Genomic DNA, 23,915 nt, shown 5'->3' with positions numbered 1-23,915 from the left:
AGAAGCGCATCAACCTTACTAGGAACATTTTCAATGTTTGTTCTTAAAGTTATCGTGACTAGATAATTATTGTACAAGTTGAACTCCAATCATTAACCCCAGAATATCATTAGACGATGCCAGCAGTCTCTAGCGGTGTAATACTGTATTTTAGATATTGCCAGAGGATTCTGCAATTTCTCTTCTTGCAATAACATCGTTGAAAATAGGGAAGGGGTGGAGTTGCAAGTAAAACACTACCTTGTTGTGAAGTTATATGGCTTGTTTTGTGGTGCAGAGAAATCTGATTGATTCTGTTACTACTGTGTGTATTGTCGTACGGTACCATCGATTGTGTAAGGTAAGAAATATTGCTCGCCAAAATTCTTGGGCGTCTGTAGAAACATGGATGGTGTTTACTTTCATGAATTGGAATGTAATGACAAGTTAAAACACAATGGTACTTATGAGAATATTATCCGTCTAGAAAATAAATGGATTGCATCGAGCTGCTTTTCTTCCAGTGTAACCGTGTTAAATTAATGGAACTATTATATCATATCAAGTGCTACTCTTTTAGGCATACTTTTTCAGTTTATGGATTAGTAAGCTGTTTTTAAGGCGTAAGATTTCCACCTTTTGCTACGACTCCATATGAAATACATTTAAGTTTATTGCTTTGTATCTTTGTATCGACATTAATCGCCAATATTTTGCGAAGTTTTGGTTTTCATTGCAAATCATTAATCCTGTCAATATAACGATTGTGTAGAAGTTGCCGCTCTTTGGTTGTTACGTCAGGCGCATTAGGATCCTGGGCTCAATGGGATCCTGGGAATGGAGCTTTAAACAGCTGTTCCCGTGCGTCACATACAAATACAGAAGTTTAAAGTTGTCTGACGCAACTATTACTCACTTCCCGCAACAAAAAATTATTCATTTTTACGAAAATTTATACATGTTTATCTAATGTGCTCATAAAGCATTTCGAACGTAATCATTGTTTGTAAACAATAGCCCAGGATATTGTTGATTCGTTGTTGAAAGATTACACTATTTTGCTCTGGAAGAGGGAACGCTTCAGTTCAATCATTCCTCCAGCATATTTACGTCGTGATGAAAAAACGAAATTTCTGGAAGGAAGATCAGATAGCAAAAGAATTATTTGCAGGAACAAGCTGTAATGAGCGACTTGACCGTATTTTTACTGTACTTTAAATAGCGCCGTGTACTGTTTGTTTTTTGTTTTTCATTCTATTTGTGGTGATCTATAATTTGTCAAATAGAATATGTCGTCAGAAAGTATATTAAAAACAACTTATGTTTCCGATTGCGATTATTGACCTACATTGAATATACTCTTAACCTTGAACTTCTGTGGGTCTGACGAACCAAATAGAATCAATGTACTCATAACCTTGAACTGCTCATGTGGGTATGACAACCAAGTCGGATTGTCATCGACAAAATCTATAATTATTCGGCAATTCTGTCGAGTAGGCTTTACTTTTCGATATTTTCAGTTTTAATAAACGTAATCATTGTTTGCAAACAATAGCCCAGGATATTGTCGCTTCGTTGAAAGATTACACTATTTTGCTGTGGAAGAGGGAACGCTTCAGTTCAGTCTTTCAGCCAGCATATTTACGTCCTGAGGCTCTCATTCTGAGAAGCGTTTTGTAGCGTAAGTCAGAGTGAAACCCGGTGTCGGCACATAGCCTCCTCCTGTCGAATAACACCAAGGGGTCTGTTCGCGGCTTAACGTGTCCATCCAACGGGCGAATCGCAATCAACAGCGTCATATGCCCTCACTTAATAATATATGAACACTGCTGAGAGGTTTAGAATTGGATCCAGACTTTTGGCACGCAATCTAGTTATTAGAAATTGTATGATATCACCTTTCGTACCCTGCTGGGCAGCATCATGATAGTGATTTTTTTCTGTCTCTACAACTTGATCAAGTTGACCAGGAACCTGTTTCAAAAAAGTTACAATTTTAGAGATGAAATGTGACAGGAAATTACGAGATAGGTTTATATTTTAACAAATTAGTGTTTCATAAAAACTTACAAGTAATTTTGTAATATTTTTACGATTATTTTGCAAATATGTCTTTCATAAAACTTTTGAACTGACAGGTAAAAAGTTAAATTTGTCAAATTGTAGACTACATATAGTGTTATGAAAAATATATATGTCATTAGTTATTGACATGTTTACAAATTTGTCTTGTCATTGTGGAGGTGACAGGTATTAATAATCCTTCATATGTAGCCTGTAATGTGTAAGGGAGTTTATATTCGCGAATGTTTTGCAATGTAAAATCTCTTGTGGATAATGAACTCTAGTAACAGCAGTAATGGCAGTAATGAAGAAATTGAAATGAGACCATGCCGGGTTTTTAGGCAACAGATTTAACCTAACCTTCAATTTCAGTGACTTTGGGTGTATTTCATCATAGCAAGACATCAGCTGAATTCATTATACAGTAAATCATACAGGACAGCAATTGCATTCACAAACACAAAAGTTATTCATTTACACCTCAAGAACAAAGTTTGTTTCCTCGGCATTGGCTGTTTAGTATCGTAATCTTATCAAAATCACTTGTTATTCTGTCTGAATATGAACAAACTGTATTTTACATTTCAGTCTTGGATTTTACTGCTTTGTCGATCGTTTGTGCATCGCATTCAATGATCGATATCGCTCTTCAGAGCCATCTAGAGCGAAATAGGCTACATTCAACTTCGGATATTCCATGGCTAAATGGTTAGCTTGCTGGCCTTTGGTCCAGAGGGTCCCGGGTTCGATTCCCGGCCGGGCCGGGGATTTTAACCTTAATTGGTTAATTCCAGTGGCTCGGGGGCTGGGTGTGTGAGGCGTTTTCAGCATTTCATCCTCATTACGACGCGCAGGTCGCCTACGGGTGTCAAATCAAAAGACCTGCACCTGGCGAGACGAACATGTCCTCGGACACTCCCGGTGCTAAAAGCCATACGCCATTTCCTTTTTTTTTTTTTTTTTTTTCTAACGGCACCATTTATTGTCCATGTTGATTACCATAAGTTTCAATGATATTATTAACTATTCTTCCACTAAGTAACAATACTCATTTACCTCTTTTCTTACTCCGATATCTCGTGACATAATGTGACACAACTTCATTTGACTCCATTCCATTACTTCTGTTAAGCATTTATGTTCTCGTATGTACTTCTGAACATCAGTAGTTTCTCAAAGTCTATGCAGGCTTATATAAAATAGCAAGGCAGGGTCCATAAGTTCTGATTATTAGGGTTGTATTACTCATATAATAATTATGATAATAATATAATTCGTACGGTTATTGTTAGCCTGGTGCAGTCCTTAAAACAGGCCCTTTGACGAGAAAGTTTGTGTGGTGAAGTATAATGTTAACAAGAACATTGGGGACAGCACAAATACCCAGTCCCCGAGCTAGGGGAATTAACAGTATAAGATTAAAATCCATGGACCTAGCTGGGAACGGAACCCGGTGACCGAAGGCAAAGACGCTGATCATTCAGCCGTGGGCCTGACATTAGGGTTGTAATATCTAAGGAGAAGCATATTTGACCTGATATAATTGCTGTGTTATGATAAAAAATATCTTGACATGAGACACTTTGACCGGTGACTATTTGAAGGCGCTCAAATACGCCAGTTTAGCGTCACTAGATTTACCGGGACGCAACTCCCCGTAGTCCTTCAGTTATTCGAGTCAAGTTGGTTGGCAAAAATGGAAGATGATGATTAATGTATTGTTTCAACAACATACGAAATCGTATAAGTGAGAACAGATGCTGAACTCCTCCGTGCAGCTTCTGAACGCATGAAATTTCGATCCGTGATCGCCAACATGCAGTACATCTTTCGGGACAAAATTCCGGCCCCTCAGCTACTCCGATAACCGCAAAAATAGTTGGTGTGGTGAAAACCAATATTATTATTGTTATTATGAGATTTACACCCTCTCTCAACCACACAGTATAATGGGTGTGATAGAATCCAACAGACTGTGCTGGGCTGGACATGTACTGAGGATGCAGGATAACAGAGCACCAATAGATCTATACAAGGGATCTCTTAATGGGAAAAGACCTTCAAGATCACGAAGCGCCTGGAAGAAGGAGATCAGCAAGGTATGCCGGACCCTCCAGATTGATAACTGGAAAGAGCAGGCTCAAGATCGAAAAGGATGGACGAGGAATGTGAGATCGGCGCGGGAACTTCACGTCCCTCAGAAACCTAGTGAATTATTATTATTATTATTATTATTATTATTATTATTATTATTATTATTATTATTATTATTATTATTATTATTAGCGGTAGCGTGACTGCTTCTTACCCGGAGGCCCGGGTTCGATTCCGGGCCAGGTCAGGTTTTTTTACTGGTATCTGAAGGCTGATTCGAGGTCTACTCAGCCTACATGATTACAATTGAGGAGCTATCTGACGGTGAGATGGCAGCTCCGCTCTAGAAAGCCAAGAATAACGACCGAGAAGATTCACCGTGCTGACCACACGGCACTTCATAATGTGCAGGCCTTCGGTCTGAGCAGCGGTCGCTTGGTAGGCCATGGCCCTTATGCGACACACAGTTCGCACGCGCGACCCCACAATGTGAAAAAGCGGAGGAAGAAGAAGAAGATTACGAATTTCTGCAGTAAGAACTACCTTTATTATTCGAATGCCCGACTCTTTGGCTGAATGATCAGCATTGCAGTCTTCAGTTCAGAGGGGCCTCGATCGTATTGGGGATTTTAGCCACGTCTTGTTTAGTCTTCTGGCATGAAGACTGGGTATTTTTGCTTGCCTGAAGGCTATTTTTTAAACTGATCGGCTAGCCTCAGCTGCCGTGGTGCAGGCTTTCTGAAGTGGCAAAATCGTGTCCTCATCAAGAGGTGGTACGGCTATTTTCAGGCACACCACCCATATAGGCAAACTGAATGTATCATTTTACCCACATACCAGCTTTCCTGAAATGTTTAAATCTCTGGCAGTAGAGTTCTTTCAGTTTCCTATTCCCTCGTTAACGATCGGCACGCTTTTGAAGTCTACCCTGGACACCATGTGGAGTGTGTCATTGGCAAAGCAGGCATGCTATTGGTCGAGAGCGGGGGTGACTCCAGACAGTCGTAAATCTGGTTTTGGTTTGTGGGTTTTACTCCTTAACGTTTGAGTCGCCGGTCGTTTATTGAGACATGATGGTGGTGATTATCTTCTTGAGAGGAGTTATACCGTGCTCGATAGCTGCAGTCGCTTAAGTGCGGCCAGTATTCGGGAGATAATGGGTTCGAACCCCACTGTCGGCAGTCCTGAATATGATTATCCGTGGTTTCCTGTTTTCACACCAGGCAAATGCTGGGGCTGTTCCTTAATTAAGGCCACGGCCGTTTCCTTCCCACTCCTAGGCCTTTCCTACCCCATCATCACCATACGACCTATCTGTGTCGGTGCGACATAGAGCAAAATTGTAAAAATTAACTGCGAATGTTCCGAACTGTCAGTGGAGAGATCGCTTGAATTGACATTAGTAGAAGAATAAACTTGAGTGGAGCTTTTTAAGTAGGAAAGATGAAGATAAAATTGGAATTCAAGAGGAAAAAATGTTCGATAAATTACTAATTTCTTCGAAATCATTTCGAAAAGACGGAAGTAAACAGTGGTAGGGAATCTGCCACCTGGGCCCTAAATGCAATTTAGGAGCTAGGGTTGGTGACCACGGCTCCCCTAGCCCAGTCTTACATTGACCGGGCGAGTTGGCCGTGCGGTTAGGGGCGCGCAGCTCTGAGCTTGCATCCGGGAGATAGTGGGTTCGAACCCCGCTGTTGGCAGACCTGAAGATGGTTTTCACACCAGGTAAATGCTGAGGCTGTACCTGAATTAAGGCCACGGCCGCTTCCTTCCCGTTCCTAAGCCTTTCCTATCCCATCGTCGCCATAAGACCTATCTGTGTTGGTGCGATGTAAAGCAAATAGCAAAAAAAAAAAAAAAAAAAGTCTGACATTATTTCCAGTTACTTGCGTCGCGGGCTCCTCACTTTCATCTTTGCTATCCGATATCTCTTGTTCTCTTTCGACTCTACAAGGCCTAGGGAGTCCTCATTTTCACGCCCCTTGTGACTCTTCTCCTTCTTTTGCCGATATATTTATATATCGAACAGTCGGAACTCCGCCCCCCCCCCCCCGTCTGCCTCTGATCAGTGCTGATAGAGGATGTTTGCCCTGATTGCTTCCTCCTAAAACAATATCCACCACACCATCTTAACGTCCCCATCCGACGGCCGAATCGCCATCTGCAGGGATTCACTCACTCCGTATGAACACTGCGGGGAAGTTTGGAATTGAATGCAGGCTTTTGGCACGCAATCTAGTGATTAGAAATTGTATACTACCACCTCTCCTACCCTACCAGCCAAGATTCTGATAGTGAAAATCAATGGTCTTTCCCCAAGGCAGTATTAGGGTAAATATTTCGGAATTTCTACCTTTTTTTCCCATGCGCGTCTAACTTTGGTACTCTCCTTTGCTTGTTTATATATATACAGTGCAAGTGGCTCTGCGGTTTGAGTCACGGAGCTATCAGCTTGCATTCGGGAGATAGTGGGTTCGAACCCCCACTGTCGGCAGCTCTGAATATGGTTTTCCGTGGTTTCCTATTTTCACACCAGACAAATGCTGGGGCTGTACCTTAATTAAGGCCACGGCCGCTTCCTTCCAACTCCTAGCCCTTTCCTATTCCATCGTCGCCATAAGACCTATCTGTGACGGTGTGACGTAAAGTGGATTGTAATCATCATCCATGTATTCTGCCTTATGGCAGGTCTTGTCATGGGATGAACCTCTTCCGCTTTTGCCTGTTCTCCGCCAAGTTTTTCATGTCCGAGTATTTCTTTCCTTTCATATTGTCCAACATTTGATACCTTTTCCTTCCTCTTCCTCGTTTGCCTTTCACCATTCCTTCTAATCCTTCTTTCAGTAAATAGTCCCTCCGCAGACAATGTCCGATCCAGTTCATTTTTCTCCTGATGATTTGCAACATACTTCGTTCTTCTCCAACTTTTCGTAATGCCTCGTCATTCCTTACCCGTTCTTCCCATTTCACTTGTTCTGTTCTACTCCATACCTACATCTCTAGTGCATCCAAACTTATCTCATCTCCGGATTGTAAAAAATAAAAAAATAAAAAAAAGGTAAAAAATCTATATGTGATGTATACTTATTTCCCAGACACGCCTCGTAGTAATTCTTAGCACTCGGTAACTCGATTAACATAACTGAAACGATTAGTAGCGTAGAAGACTACCGGCGTTAGACATTTTTTCTCAGAATATTTTTCTCTTCTCTACAATGAGGGCGAGTTCAGGTAAATACAGTATCTTGTTTTACGAGGACATTTAATTCTGTTTATTTTGTTTTTATAGAGTGAACAGTCTGTTATGGCCATTATCAAAATGTTTGTATAATAGTGAATAAAAAGTCTCTTCTAAGCAATTTCTGGACAATTTTGAATTTATGTCTTATTTTAGGGGTTGGTGGCGGCGATTATTGTTTTAAGAGGAAGTACAACTGGGCAACCATCCTCTATATAACACTAATCAGAGGGAAACATGGAAGGTATCGGCCATAGAAAGGTAAGGGTCACGAAGGGCATGAATGGAAGATTCCCTCCCTAATGCTCTAATACCGTCGGGGTCGGAAAAGTTCAAGAGTTGATCAAGGGAGGTCGGATAGGATAGATAAAAGTGAGGAACCTGGCACAAGTAAGTGGAAGCAATGCCAGGATTCGGCTAAGGGTCCCGTGGTCGCCAATCCACGCTTCAAAGTTCCAGAGCTCCTGGGCCCCTTTTAGTCGCCTCTTACGACAGGCAGAGGATACCGTGGGTGTTATTCTACCGCCCCCATCCACAGGGGTCGGAAAAGAACACGAGTTGACGAAGGGAAGTTGAATAGGAAAGATGGAAGCGGGGAGCCTGGCACAAGTAAGTGGAAACAACTCCCGGACACAGCTAAGACCCCCGTGGTTGCCAACACACGCTTCCAAGTTACGGGCCCCTAGAGCCCCTTTTAGTCACCTCTTAGGACAGACAGCCTGTTTCCAGTTACAACCTGGTCAGAAATGGAATGAATGATGTTCCCAACTAGCGGCTAGAATCGGAATTGTGCCCGCTGCCGAAGTCTGTCGCACTCCTCTGGGGGAGTGATTAATTAATGGCACATAAAATAAAATTATATTGGAGAGTGTTGCTGGAGTGAAATATGATAGGGAAAACCGGATTACCCGGAGAAAAACCTGTACCGCCTCCGCTTTGTCCAGCACAAATCTCACATGGATTGACCGGGATTTGAACCCACGGAACCCAGCGGTGAGAGGCCGGCGCGCTGCCGTCACGGGGGCTCTAGACCAGGGATAACGAACCGGTGACACGCGTGCCGCTAGGCGACATGCGAACACGACTTTCGTGGCACGCCGCACAACATACTAACATATTTTAATGTTTTTAACATGTAATAAATAGGTCGCAAATCTAGCAACATAGAATATTTCAGCATTATGCTTTAATAAAGAAGTATGTCAAATCAAATCAAAATAATTTATTTGCAAATAAGGTGTCTACCTCGGTGGCAAGTGGTACACAAAAATACATTATTATCAAGCACTACATTTTCAGTTAATAATAATAATAATAATAATAATAATAATAATAATAATGTTAGTTGCTTTACATCCCACTAACTACTTTTACGGTTTTCGGAGACGCCGATGTGCCGGAATTTAGTCCCTGAGGAGTTACTTTACGTGCCAGTAAATCTACCGACACGGGGCTGACATACCTTGAGCACTTTCAAATACCACCGGACTGAGCCAGGATCGAACCTGCCAAGTTGGCAGCCACTCAGCCCGGCAATTAACAAGAGAAGAAGACAGTAAAATACAGTATTATATAATTTACACTAACAATTTTGATGTTGAACACACAGCTCATCCGTAATAAATTTATATTGTTTATAAAATTCTACTCATAATGTCTTCTGTACTTACAAATGTAATCAACTCATATGCAGTATGTAGAATCTGCTATAAGATTAACATTTTCATTGCATTTATTTATTTTCCCATTTTGGAACCTAACGATCAGTCTAGTGGAAAGCGATGCAGGTACTGGTTGAACCGCGTACCCTCCACTTTCCTCAGGAACTGCTCATGCCGGAGCCTCTTTTGATTTGCCAATTGCAAAATAACGCGACTCAACACGCACATGAGTGTTTTGTCACATCAATTTTTGATCGGCCGGGGTGACCCACACCTGTACCTTCGCACCTCGCCGAGCTAATAAGCATATCGGCTGGCACCAAGTTAGAGGCCGGCCTTCCCCAGCCATGTTTACTTGTATAATCCATGACGTTGACCCAGCGATCTCGGACGAGGACATTTACAGTGCCCTTCGCACACACGGTGTCTCTGGTGTCACCAGACTTTACGACGGCCCCGATCTCGCACCAGAGGTGCTTCTCTCTTTCTACACTTTGGATGCCTGCAACCATGTCCAGACTAATGGAGTGTTTCTTCATCGCAGTCTCTACCGAGTGATATCTACACCTTCACACGTCATCGTCCAGATCTTGGATGTTGGAGACCCTGTTACGCCTGCTGCAAGTACGCCTCCTCCGTATTTCTTACCCCCACCCCCTCCATCATCCTGCCCCACAACTACTACCATCACCTTCACTGTATCCGCTTACCCATCCCTCAGTATGCCTCTTACCATACCTGTCCTCACTACTACCACCATCATCACTACTTCTGCTCACTTCTCTCCCATCCTTCCTATTACTAATACCACTACGTCCCATCCTTTTCCCCTATTGACGTCCGAAATGGGGGAGGAGCTTACGGTCAGCTGTTTCCAATATGGCAGCGAGATAGTGACGGGAAGTAAACACGACAGTGATCGGATGTGCGTCTGTAGGATTTATTAATTGTTCAAAATGTCTTTGGTGTCGTATGCGCAATTGTTGAGAGTTGTCGGAGATTTCACGCGTTCATTAGTGGAAGGGGAAGAAAGCGTAATTACTTGATATGTGTAGGTAAAAAGTTTGAAACAGAAGATGAAACAGGTGTTGTAGCGTTGTGTTTACAATAATCCCACATCGATTCAAAACCGCACAAAGTTAATGTTGTCATGAACAAGAGGGTGAAAATATGGTGCAACTGTATATGTAAAGCGGGTTTGTCAGAGAAATGTTACCGTTGACACGCTAATTCACCTTAACAGTTAAGCTACTGTAATTTTCCACTGTTAGAGGTTATGGAGTAATTTCTTGTTGATTTGGCCCATGCCAAAGCCTTAGCCAGGTGACGGGGGAGTTACCTGTTTTGTAAACTGTAATTTTGGGGAAGAAAGAAAATAATAATTCTACTAAGTAAATGTTGTAAAGCAAATAAATCCTAGGCTTTATACAGGCTTGTGTTGGAACAGCCCACATAAACATAATGTTCTTCCATTTACGATCAGCACAAACTTTAGAACTTAGAACCGACAATAATAAGTATAAAAATTATAACTACCTACAGAACATGCAGAGCAAAGTTGAAAAATTATAATTTAAGAGTACTATAACCTCTACAGTCACAGCTGTTTGAAGTTGAAGAATACTTGGTTTGTCCAATTCTACCAAATAATTAGGTTATGGCTTCTAATTTAAGATGACCGGGCGAGTTGGCCGTGCGATTAGGAGCGTGTAGCTGTGAGCTCGCATCCTGGAGATAGTGGGTTCGAACCCCACTGTCGGCAGCCCTGAAGGTGGTTTTCCGAGGTTTCCCATTTTCACACCAGGCAAATGCTGGGGCTGTACCTTAAGGTCACGGCCGCTTCCTTCCCATTCCTAGACCTTTCCTGTCCCATCGTCGCCATAAGACCTATCTGTGTCGGTGTGACGTAAAACAAATAGCAAAAAAGTGAATTTATGATGGCAAAATACCACATATTTTCTTTCATTGATAGAAGTATTGTATAGGCAATTTAAATTCAGCGCTTAATTACTACCAGTTAAAGATATTATTCACATGTAGATAGTTAATTTACTGTCTGCTGTTACACATATGAAGTAGTTTACAAATAGCGGATTACATTCTAGGTGCGGCACAGAAGTATTAGGCTACAAGTTTATCAGTATTGTTGATGTAGCTAAATCTTTGTGAATACAAATTAGAGACAATAAGTATCAATGAGTACAATAAACAGTACCGATACCTACGCTGTGGAAAGAAGTCGTCTTCAAAAGAATGCAGACTGCACACTGTCATATATCGTGTAACGCGTTTTCCAGTTGACAGTGCGGAAACCCATCTTTCTCTCTAGACTTTTTGTACAGGAAAGTAGTGAACAGATTTCGCATCCGTTTTATACGATTTGCAACCGTATACAGAGCAGTACCTCCTCAAATTTGACAATTTTCTTTCTGTTTCCATCACGACGTCAATGCTTCGCCATGTAAATAAACCTCACCAGTCACTATGTTGCAGCTTCAACATTCTACCGCGTGGCTGCGCCATCCAACTTTTCTGACGTCAATTGATAACCTCTCTTCCCACCCCTCCCTCCCCTGATCCCCTAAATCGCCAGCCTACTTCTGTTCAGCCGTCTGCCGAGGGACCTACCACCGCTCCTCCTACGAACGTGGTACGTTCACCGCCACCTGAACATTCTTCCACCTACAGTTATGTTATTCGCGGTGTGGATCCAAGCATAGCGCCTGCAGCCATTGTTGATTATCTTCGCCAATCAGGCCTCCCTCTACGACGAGCTTCTCGCACCTACAATGCCGACGGTCCAACGTTCCTGGTGCGCATCGCAACTTCAGAATCCCGACGACATCCAGCGCCTCATCGCTCAGGGACTCTACGGTCACTATCATCGGGTCGAACCCTCTTATTCACCTCCACAACCCTTGCACCGTCCTCCCTCGCACCCGCAGTCGTCCCCGGCCTGTCCCTCCTCCTCACTCACCACGTCTACGATCTTCTACAGTCCCTTTTTTTGCAAGTTGCTTTACGTCGCACCGACACAGATAGGTCTTATGGCGACGATGGGATAGGAATGGGAAGGAGGCGGTCATGGCCTTAAATAAGGTACAGCCCCGGCATTTGCCTGGTGTGAATGTGGGAAACCACGGGCATCTTCGGGGCTGCCGACAGTGGGGCTCGAACCCACTATCTCCCGATTACTGGATAATGGCCGCACTTAAGCGACTGCAGCTATCGAGCTCGGTTTTTTATCTTCTACAGTCCCACCCCCGCCAAACTACCTCCCCCAACCACCACCTTACCTTGCCCTCCTCCACCTTCTCCTCACTTCCCTAGTTAACTTCTCCTCTTTCTAGCACATCCTAGCTTCCCATCTTCTCCCTAGCACCTTCGTCTAACTCTTCACTCATTTCTGTTTTTGAATGTACACGACATTGTATCTCTTTCAATAACGTTTCATCTCTACTCTACTCCTTAGCCCAGAAGCCATTTCTTCACATCTCCTTTTTCTTTATCTCCATTTATCCATCTCCTTCATCCCACACTTCTCCACTTTCCCGTCACCTCTCCTAGCCAGAGAGAGGGCGTAACCCTCTAGGTGGCCCGCCCCACCCCTTCAGGGCGGGGAATGAAAGCATTAGCAGATAGATAGATAGATAGATAGATAGATAGATGCAAAATAAAACCATGAAACATCCGGTGGAATGTACTGCAGTCTAATACCTAAACCATCTGGACATAGTTTTGTGAATAATTTTATGAACTTGAGAGAGTGTGTGTGTATATGTTTGTATTCTTGTACATATTTTGTAAATAGCTGATATTCCTCCTTTCATCATACGATAAATAATTAATAAATAATACCTAAACGAATCAAATGAGGGGGTTCATGATGATTTTAAATGAATATAGCCCCTGGCACTCTGGACAGTAAAAAGTAGTAAACAAGACCTTAACTGACACACTAGTTGGAAAAGGTTTGCCACCCCTGCTTTAGACAGCGGTTACCGTGGGCGTTATTCTACCGCCCTCACACACAGGGGGAGCTTATATTGGAAGTTTTAGGACATAACAGTACATGTATGCATATTTCCAGAGTTTATAGGTCACAGAAATCTGAGCCCTGTTTGCCTTAGGACAATAATCACAATCACTAACAGTATTTAACCCTCGAGCGCTCGCGTTCTTTGTTCTTTTTCATCACTCGAGCACTCGCGAGGCGCACTGAGTGCTCCATTAAGTATGTTAACGTTTTTATCGAAGTTAAGTAAATTGAGAGCCTGTATTCTATGTTTTATCGTTCATCAATTAATTCTTGAAATATTGTTGATAATATTAGTCTTTATTTTACCTCCCTAATTACATTACAATATAATATTGTTATCCCAACCTGGTAGCTATGTACAAATTCGTGAAGTTTACAATATATTTACGTCAATAATTTTGTGAAAAGCAGACAGTTCACTTGTTACACCCCGAGCTTCACCCTTGGGTCCTGGAAATATTTTGACAATTTTTTTTTTTTTTTAGCCTTAGAGGATCCACTAGAACATTGTTTCTTCCATACACAAACTTATATCTTCCTATGAAACAATCACTTTTGACTAACACAACTTCACCAAAACTTTCATCACTTGTACCCGAGTCATAATTCTGTTCACTTTCCGAGTTATGCTCATTGAAAATTATTTCCTCATTTTCAATTTAAGAATTGTCTTCCTCATTTTCACAGTCATCTGCTTTGTCGAAATCAGGATCATCATTCAGTAACCAGTTCAGCTGTGGACTTGACGGATATCTTGCAGCCCTAAATAAACGGAACGATTATTGGAGCCTCACGTAGAAATCAACAAACAGCCCACGAAAAACTAATGCAAGACAATTCTAGTGAATATAGAAGTAATTTGTAAATAAAAATATACTTACATGATGACGCGCGTGGCGCACTGAGTGCGCCAGTTCTGACGCGGTGAACTTAAAACGCAGTTTAATTCGCTTCTGTTGGAGAAATATTTATTTGACTTCTCATACAAATAGCTAAAACTGTACTGTAGGAATACCTAACAACACAGGTCAGCAGATTCTTGGTGTGACAGTGGACATCCGTTTATTTAAACGTGGCGCACTCAGTGCGCCAGCGCGAGTGCTCGAGGGTTAAATCCTTCATGACTAACCCAGGAATGGAACTTTATTATTTTCACTAGAAACTGCTATGAAACTATTCGATGCGAAAATTGCGCCAATTGCCACACATGGACTAGACATTATATGGAATAAATTGGGTCTGGCTGAGCTGAAGACAATTGAAGCAGTCAAGTCGCGCTTCCTGAAAGTTACACTGGGAATATCAAAATACACAAAATCAAGGCTTGCATATGAGCTTGCAAAGGAAAACTTATTCATCGAGGACCTCCGAATGAAGCGAGGGTTTCCATCCACAGATGCTTGGGAAAAATTAATGCAGGACAGAGTGAAGAAGAGGGAAGAAATCTGGCTCGATTGCTACTCAACGGAGGCGATGATGAATAGAACATGGACAAAGACCAATCAAGACATGCGACATTTCGTTAACTCGATGGCGGTCCATGGGTATCACCATAAACTGTGCAACACCGAATACTTCCATGACCCCGACGAAACCTGTGTTTGTAAGCTGTGCAATGAGCATTGCAGACGATATCACGTAATCACATGCAAAAACCGCGGATTATCTATTGTGAACTTTTGTAATAGTGAGAAGTGACAGTACATATGACAAACTTTGTTTATACAATGCACAATTTATGTGCTGTATCTTTATTAATTATGATGATTAATAAAGTGTTTATTATTATTTATTTATTTATTTATTTGGGAAACCAAAACAGCGAGAAGCCGAATTACAGAGTTCCGCAATGAAAAACATGTTTACAATAGAGTAGCACAAGGGAAACAAAAAATAAATGGAAGAACAATGACGAAAAACATCTAACGATAAAAATAGAGGAACAAATTAAAAACTAACAAAATAATTGTGGAGAGACAACAAATAACAACAAAACATAAAGGTTAAAGAAACAATGAGAAAAATTGAAGATTGAACGTAAAACGAAGAGAAGAACTTACAGCTAGGCACAGTAAGATAAATACAGATATAACACTTAAGTAACGGTATAGTACAGTAAAAAATAAATAAATATTATGTACAAAAGAGAGGACAGCAATGCGAAGAGAAAATAGGAATATGAGGAAAATGAACTAGGTTAAGTTAAGGAAGAATCGATTAAAGGAGGCATACGAAGAAAAAACGTCCAAGTTCCCGTCAGAAGATAAAGAGTTAAGGAGGGTTGGTGTGCGGATAAATAAACTTCTTTGAACGCGAGAGAGGCGGGAATACGGAATATGAAGGGGCGGATTAATCCTGGTTTTGCGAGTTGGAACACGTAAGGAAAAGAAGGATGCAGGTTCAGGAGAACGAAATAAACCGTTAACAGCGTTATGTAGGAATCTAAGGTCGGCTACTTTCCTGCGACTAGATAACGGGTTGGTTTTAGGTCAAACCCATAACTGAAAGTAGATTTGTGATTTCGAAGACGCCATGATTTCTGTTCAGATGGTGATCGACTTTCCTTCTCTTCGGGGTTTTAAAAAAAAGCAGCAGCTATCCTATCTTGAAATGTTGACCTTGCTCCCGAACTGACCTGTGTTCTGTCAACAATCGAAGGCTTACAGATAGTTGTTTATCGCGCTTTAGTGCGATAATGCGTAGCTCATACTAGAGTGTCTTTGACATAAGTTGGAGGAGGACGTATGTTCATCGAGATAGGCTTTTCTGTACATACCCAGATACGCCAAAGTGTACTTTTTCACCAGTATGAATGCAGGAGTTATATTGTCAGTAATAATAATGTTATTTGAAATACGTTCCATTGCTGCTTCTACTAGTAACGATAAGATCAGTATGGTGTATTGGATCTATTCTCAGAGCATAAACGAAGGGAAAATTTGTGACAGAAATGGATCATGTTCATATCTTCTCCATCAAGGACCATGTCAAGACACTGAGTGGTGGGTTTTACAGCTGAATGCCAGTTCCGAACTTGAAGCTGGCTGTCGTGCTAAACCATGTTCAGAAACACAACGTTATATGGCTATCGATAAACAGTGTCACAACATAAGTGAAGTGAACTCTGTACTGTGTCCAAACAATACTTTTTTCTACAATTTCTTCGGTGAGACAGAGTGCAATTGCTCTAATAACAATGCCGGGAATAGCAGTGGCCCCTTAATGCAGTTAAAACCTTGTGACGGATCCGAATTAGAAGTTGTACCTTCTATACGCATGGACGTTTTGAGCTTTGATTTCGTCAGACCGATTGGCTGCGCTGTAAACAACGAAGGGGATTGTGTTAAGTCTTTGTCTGGTCCTACTGATAAAGGGGATGAGTTGCTGTTTGATTTCATCTGATAGTGTTGCTAATATAGGGTGACCAGATTTTCAAAACCGAAAAACGGGACATTTCAAGATTTTCTTGACTAAACGAAGGGACAAGTGTGATTGGCTATAAACATTGATATATAACTTGCAGAAATACAGTGGACTTTATCATACAGTTGGTAATTGCACTACCATTTATGATTGCCATCATTCACATAATTTTCTGAAGAAACTACTACCTCCAAACCTTTTTGATCTTTCAACGGGATATTTTTATAATCACTGGAATAGAACCAGCTTTTGGGTGGTTAGGCCGTGTGCATTTTGCAGAGTTTCGCCCAGACGTGCCAGTTGGGCTCATCAGCTGGAATGACACGCCCCTCCAAGACTCTGCTTAGCAGTGGCAGACCAAACTGTGTGGCCCCGTCGTGTTATCAAATGGAGATACGTATTTTTGAACGGAGAATTCACTTCTCCTTTAGCAGGTTAGCAATCCCGGGAAATACGTATTTTTGAACGAAGAATTCACTTCTCCTTTAGCAGGTTAGCAATCCCTATTTGCTAACACGGCGGGGCCACACAGTTTGGTCTGCCACTGCTAAGCAGAGTCCTGGAGGGGCGTGTCATTCCAGCTGATGAGCCCAAATGGCACGTCTGGGCGAAACTGCAAAATGCACACGGCCTAACCACCCAAAAGCTGGTTGTATTCCCGTGATTATAAGATCTGCGGTCGTGAAAGCCATTTTTGGGATATTTTTACTTGTTGTTGTTACGACAGCTAATACAGCTTTGCTGGCACAAGTTGCAGCATCAGGTTTCGACTTATCGAAGAGAGAGTGTTTAGTATACCCAAATACAGTAGAGACAATACGCGACACTCAGCGAGATATCGAGGGACAGCTATTAGAGCTCTCTCTAGCGGATTGACCTGAGAACTACTGATTCTGTCATAAGAGCACGTGTATTTGTGTGTGAAGTTTTTGGTGTTATTTATGCCTTTTCAGTGAGATGACATAATTAAATAGCGTGTGTCATTCCTTGATATCTCCTCTCAACATGAGAGGAAAGGTATGTGCTGTGTTTGGCTGCAGTAACTATGAAGTAGAGAAGAATGCGCGGTCTTTCTCCCGTTTCCCTCGTGACAAGAAAATGTAAGTAAATACAGTGTTTGCATATATATTCTTCCAGTTACAAATATATTTTTATAGAAGGCCTACTTCCTAAACTTCTGACCTGCGGACCCATACTTTAATTGGGTTAAAATATAATAAGCTTATTTTATTGTATTAGTGCAGCAGTTAACCTTCAATACCGATGTGTTGTAGGTGCGATCTGTGGGTTTTTATTTAATTCAGAAGATATTTGAGGTGAAAAAGCTGTAATTGGCTGGAAAATATGTAGTGTATCTTCTCACGATAATTGAATCGATTTTTCTAAAACAGCACATGTCAGAAATCCGGAGTTTCGAGATATACAAAGATAACTATTTAAAACCAATATGTGAAGGGGTAAAGGTAATTTAATGTTATTGGCTTTACGTCCCACTAACTACTTTCACGGTTTTCGGAGAGACGCAGAGGTGCCACAATTTAGTTCCGCAGGAGTTCTTTTACGTGCCAGTAAATCTACCGACACGAGGCTGACGTATTTGAGCACCTTCAAATACTTCGGAACTGATCCAGGATCGAACCTACCAACGAGGGGTCGGAAGGCCAGCGGCTCAACCGTCTGAGCCACTCAGTCCGGCAAAGGAGTAGCAAAGTCCCTAACTAAGGGTTAGAAAATATTAATGTTAGCTTTTTTCTGTTTATGAAAACAAACTCTTGGTTTTCAATATTTTGACTTAGATTAAGGTTTTTGCTACCGAGACGTGTTGTTTTTCAAAATAGTGGGAAATTAATTTTAATTTATTCTAGTCCACTACATTATCTGACCTAAAATTATTTGTCTTGTCTTCTCTTCGCTTCTCTTCTCTTGTCTTGTCTTGAAGTAGGCCAGTTGAGAATCTCACTATAAAATTCTCTTTATTTTTACAGTTCGTTTTACGTCACACCGACACAGATAGGTCTTATAGCGACAGCAGGATAGGAAAGACCTAGGAGTGGGAAGGAAGCGGCCGTGGCCTTGTAAAAATCACTATACTCTGCTGGAATGCACTGCATTATTTTCCTTATGTCTTGCAATTTATTTTGATCAATCGGCACTCTTCCTTCTGGAGATGAAAATTGTGTAGGATGACTTGCGATATTTGAATTACTAGTTCCAACTTTGAAAGTATTGTACCACCATACCATCTATGAAGGATCAAATCGCATTCAACGGGTAGAGGCAGACATGTTAGAAATACATTGACATGTGTACTTTAGTCTGGAAACTAGCAGTTTCCCGCTGGCTCCGCCCGCAATGTACAAAGTATGGTGTTGTTCGTTACTATCCTCACGGATGTACGGTATTTGCAAAGTTTTGAGCTAATGAAATAAAACTCATGATCTGTTGTGGAAATAGAATGTAATATTATGTCAACAAAACACTTGAAAATACATCACACATAGAAATTGACACTACGCGCCGAACTCTTAAAAGTCCTTCAAAGATCTTCGTCACGGAGACAAATGTACTCATAACGTTTCTCAGAATCTACCAGTTTAAGTAGTTATTACCTCAAAAGAAAGCGCTTGTTTCACTGAGTGTTTTTAGGCCAAAAAGGACTGCGTACCTCAATAATAATATAATTTCGCGTGGCTATTTCTAGCCGAGTGCAGCCCTTGTAAGGCAGACCCTCCGATGAGGGTGGGCGGCATCTGCCATGTGTAGGTAACTGCGTATTATTGTAGTGGAGGATAGTGTTATGTGTGGTATGTGAGTTGCAGGGATGTTGGAGACAGCACAAACACCCAGCCCGCGGGCCATTGGATTTAACCAATGAAGGTTAAAATCGCCGACCCAGCCGTGAATCGAACCCGAGACCCTCTGAACCGAAGGCCAGTACGCTGACCATTCAGCCAACGAGTCGGACCGTACCTCAATTAGAACGAAAAATATGATTGCTTCAATGAGAAAAATGTTGAAGAAATGAGACGTCAAATTGAATGTGCACTCATAACTTTCCTCAGTTGCATCCGGGAGGTAGTAGGTTCGAATCCCACTATCGGCAGCCCTGAAGATGGTTTTCCGTGGTTTCCCATTTTCACACCAGGCAAATGCTGGGGCTGTACCTTAATTAAGGCCACGGCCGCTTCCTTCCAACTCTTAGGCCTTTCCTCTCCCATCGTCGCCATAAGACCTATCTGTGTCGGTGCGACGTAAAGCCCCTAGCAAAAAAAAAAAAACTTTCCTCAGAATCAACCAATTTGAATAGTTAAGAGCTGAAATAAAAGAGCCTGATCCACTGAGTGTATTTAGGTCAAAACGAACTCCGTAACTCAATTAGAACCAAAGATATGATTGCTTCAGAGAGACAAAAAATTCAAAAAATCAAATAATTTGAGGAAGGCGGAAGTTAAGTGATTTATAGTACCTGATGACAAATCTGTGCATGAATACCTTTCAGTTAAAAGAAAATGAAGGAAGTCGACTGGATAGAATGGCCGGACGGATTGATTTTAGTTTTCATTAAAAAAATTAATATAAAATAGTACTTAAAAGAAATGAACATCACAGAAGATATCATCAGGGATCGCAAGGCTTTTGGGAATCTGGTTGCAAAGCACACGTTCACGGAAAAGGCCACTGGGAAACAATGGATGAAAGAACGCAAGAAACAGCATAGCGAGTTCATGAAGAGATTTTGGGAGGAGAAGAAGAAAGGAAAACTATCATCAAGCTAACAAGTTCCAACGCGCTCTGTAAACGGGCATAACGAAGAAAGAAGATGATGATGACAGCTCCACACTTAATAAACGGCTTCCTGACCATAACTCCATTTTGGAAAACATGTGACGTGCAGTTTCAGTAAAAAAAAAATTCAAATACGCTTCACTTGGTGATCAGGTCTTCCCGAATGTTATACACTAGTTCAACTTGGAAGACCTTGAATTCATCTTATAAAGACTGGTGCGTTTTGACTAATGGTCCGTTTCATTTAACACGAATCAACTTCTGAAGCGTCTGATTTTCACACCATACAGCACAAAGGTTTACGCAAACAGGGGAGAGCTGGAAGAAAATAAACATGGTATTCTATAAATACTGGACATTGTGTTGGAAGCGACCAGATGCGGGAAATAATTGCGTAAAAGTAGTCGATTCCACTTTTAGTAATTTTTACTTGTAATCGTTACTTTCTAGTAACGGGGGGGGGGGGGGATGATAACTATTTCAGTTCTGCTACAGCAAAACAAATAACTTCACCCAGTTCCGGGTGGGGGTACTTTCTTACCTCTCCAATACTTCCAGAGACATCATACTGTCCGCCTCCATAGCGTAACGGTTAGTGTTATTAGCTACCGTCCTCGGGGGCCTGGGTTCGATTCCCGGTACTGCTAGAAATTTAAGAATGGCAGGAGGGCTGGTATGTGGTTGAAATGGTACATGCAGCTCACCTTCAATGGGGGTGTGCCTGAAAAGAGCTGCACCACCTCGGGATGAGGACACGAGTTTTTTTTTTGAGACATCATACTTATCCCAACGATGTTCTTAAAATACAGTGGAACCTCGATATCTCGAATCGCCTCGGTAGCTAATTTTATTTCGAGTTATCGAAATTTCGAGATACAGAGAACACTGTTTTTGAGCATGTTTAGCACATGATTGAATCATATGTATCTACGGGCGTATGCTGAATAAATTCATTTTAACAGTATTTAAAAATATACAAACAAACGTTTTTTTACGTCAACACTTTAATTTTAACCCTTATTATAGTAACTTTTTAGAGTAGCCTGCGTGACTCAGGCGGCAGCGCGCCGGCCTCTCACCGCTGGGTTCCGTGGTTCAAATCCCGGTCATTCCATGTGAGATTTGTGCTGGACAAAGCGGAGGCAGGACAGGTTTTTCTTCGGGTACTCCGAATTTCCCTGTCATATTTTGTTTTTCTTTACGAGTTGCTTTACGTCGCACCGACACAGATATGTCTTATGGCGACGATGGGACAGGAGAGGGCAAGGTGTGGGAAGGAAGCGGCCGTGGTCTTAATTAAGGTACAGCCCCAGCATCGCCTGGTGTGAAAATGGGAAACCACGGAAAGCCATCGTCAGGGCTGCCTACAGTGGGGTTCGAACCCACTATCTCCCGAATACTGGAAACTGGCCGCATTTAAGCGACTGCAGCTATCGAGCTTGGTGTCATATTTCATTCCAGCAACACTCTCCTATATCATTTCATTTCATCTATCATTCATTAGTCATTGCCCCAGAGGAGTGTGACAGGCTTCGGCAGCCGACACAATTCCTATTCTTGCCGCTAGATGGGGTCTTCATTCATTCCATTCCTGAACTGGTCGAATGACTGGAAACAGGCTGTGGATTTTCATTATAGTAACTGTTCAGAAGACAGGATACAGTACATACAGTAGTCCGTTAACATCTTTGAAAAAAAAAAAAAGAAACATAAGTCTCTTCTGTTTGTTACTGTTAAGCTTTTCTCCGTTCACGTTGAAACTTTTCGTCAATGTCACGCAGCCCAGATTCGTAAATGGAGCTTGTCATCCGCGACTTGGTGGGGGTTGCTTTCGTACGTGAACCATAATTAATTCACATCCGAGAAACAGCGAGGCTTCGCCGATGTTCCGATCACTAGAAGTTTTCGTTCTTCGGTTCCCGTCTTATTAGCTCCCAGCAACACTGTAACCCTTTCTTTACTTGTTAACTGCTCCTCACAAACCACAAATGCCGTATTGCACAGTTAATGTTACACAAAATTTGAGTTACAGAGTATGTTTTGCTTCAAGGGGGGAAAATGTTTGCTTCGAGAAATTCGTGTAACCGCATTTCGAGTAACAGAGAAATAAATACACGCGAAGAATAGGACAAACGGCCGGGAAATTTAAGTTACTTCGAGATAATGAAAATTCGAGTAATGGAGGTTCGAGATATCGAGGTTCGACTGTATAACACAAGCATTCCTTCAAGTGTTCCTGTACGGCGTCTTTTCAGTAAATTATCTTCATGGTCATCTAGAAAAAAACCGCTGTGTGAATATATTTCAGCTTAGAACTTTGACCTAAAAGGTTTGTAATCTAAGGTTCCGTAATTGCATGAACTACTAGCTTTAATACTCGTCGTTAACGGGCAGTCACATACAGGATGGTCGGAAACAACGTGAACAGATTATATGAGTAATCTAATTGGATGTTGGTATGTTTTAAGCTAATAGACTCAAAAATTACTGGACCGATTTCGCTGAAATTTTCACAACTTGTTCTTATTGCATCTGAGAGGGATTATGAAGTGGTTTGAACGAAATCTGATTGGTACTTCGGCACTAAGTGGTAAAAAATAAAATAGGGGAAGATAAGCAAACCGCAAGACAAATCCGATCAGCGGGTTGCCTACCCAATCGTATGTGAAGATTATAATATGTTCCATAAAACTTATTTCTGTTTTTATCTTCTATATAATTATATAAAAATGAAAAGTCCAAGTTCTGTCCCCATGGCACAGGGGGTGAGAAGGTGAGAAAATGTCGCAAATTACAGAGATTACGGGTGAATGTGTGTATGTTCCAGCATAACTCTCGACCAAATTTGATACTCATGTAACTTACTATCCGGAAAAATTACTGTAGGGGCACCAAACCCCTAGCACCCCTAAAGGAAGGGGGTGAAACTTAAAAATCCGAAAATGACGATATTAGTGACGAATTCATAGTCTTTGGGGTAACTGAGATGAACTGTGACACTCTGAATGCCGTTTAAGTCAAAGTTCGTTCCCAATCGGTACGGTAAACATATTAATGTTATTTGTTTTACGTCCCACTAACTACTCTTATACGGTTTTCGGAGACGCCGAGGTGCCGGAATTTAGTCCCGCAGGAGTTCTTTTACGTGCCACTAAATCTACAGACACGAGGCTGACGTATTTGAGTACCTTCAAATACCACCGGACTGAGCCAGGATCGAACGTGCTAAGTTGGGGTCAGAAGGCCAGCTCCTTAACCATCTGAGCCACTCAGCCCGGCAGGTAAACATATTATGACTTACTGTTTGGGAAAGAAAACTGTAGGGTTTTTAATTTCGTGTGGCTATTTCTAGCCGAGTGCAGCCCTTGTAAGGCAGACCCTCCGACGAGGGTGGGCGGCATCTGCCATGTGTAGGTAACTGCGTGTTAGTTGTGGTGGAGGATAGTGTTATGTGTGGTGTGTGAGTTGCAGGGATGTTGGGGACAGCACAAACATCCAGTCCCCGAGCCATTGGAATTAACCAATGAAGGTTAAAATCCGCGATCCGGCCGGGAATCGAACCCGGGACCCTCTGAACCGAAGGCCAGTACGCTGACCATTCAGCCAACGAGTCGTACAACTGAAG

At 41.8% G+C, this 23,915-nt stretch overlaps 1 protein-coding gene across 2 annotated transcripts in view; it reads left to right on the top strand.

Annotated features, from left to right (window-relative positions):
- The first annotated feature begins 206 nt into the window (after window positions 1-206).
- The window catches only part of LOC136882161 (uncharacterized), a 106,892-nt gene continuing 83,183 nt past the window's right edge, over window positions 207-23,915 (top strand). Inside the window, exon 1 of one of the 2 annotated variants that reach the window (XM_067154713.2) lies at window positions 207-340. The gene's annotated coding sequence lies outside the window, so the exon portion shown is untranslated. Of the gene's footprint in view, window positions 341-17,192; window positions 17,605-23,915 lie in introns of those variants that run through there. The other variant, XM_067154714.2, reaches the window with a different exon arrangement.

Source organism: Anabrus simplex, chromosome 10 (genome assembly GCF_040414725.1).
Source record: "Anabrus simplex isolate iqAnaSimp1 chromosome 10, ASM4041472v1, whole genome shotgun sequence".
Classification (NCBI taxonomy): domain Eukaryota; kingdom Metazoa; phylum Arthropoda; class Insecta; order Orthoptera; family Tettigoniidae; genus Anabrus; species Anabrus simplex.
Note: the sequence above shows the minus strand (reverse complement) of the source record. Positions and strands in the feature narration are given on the sequence as shown.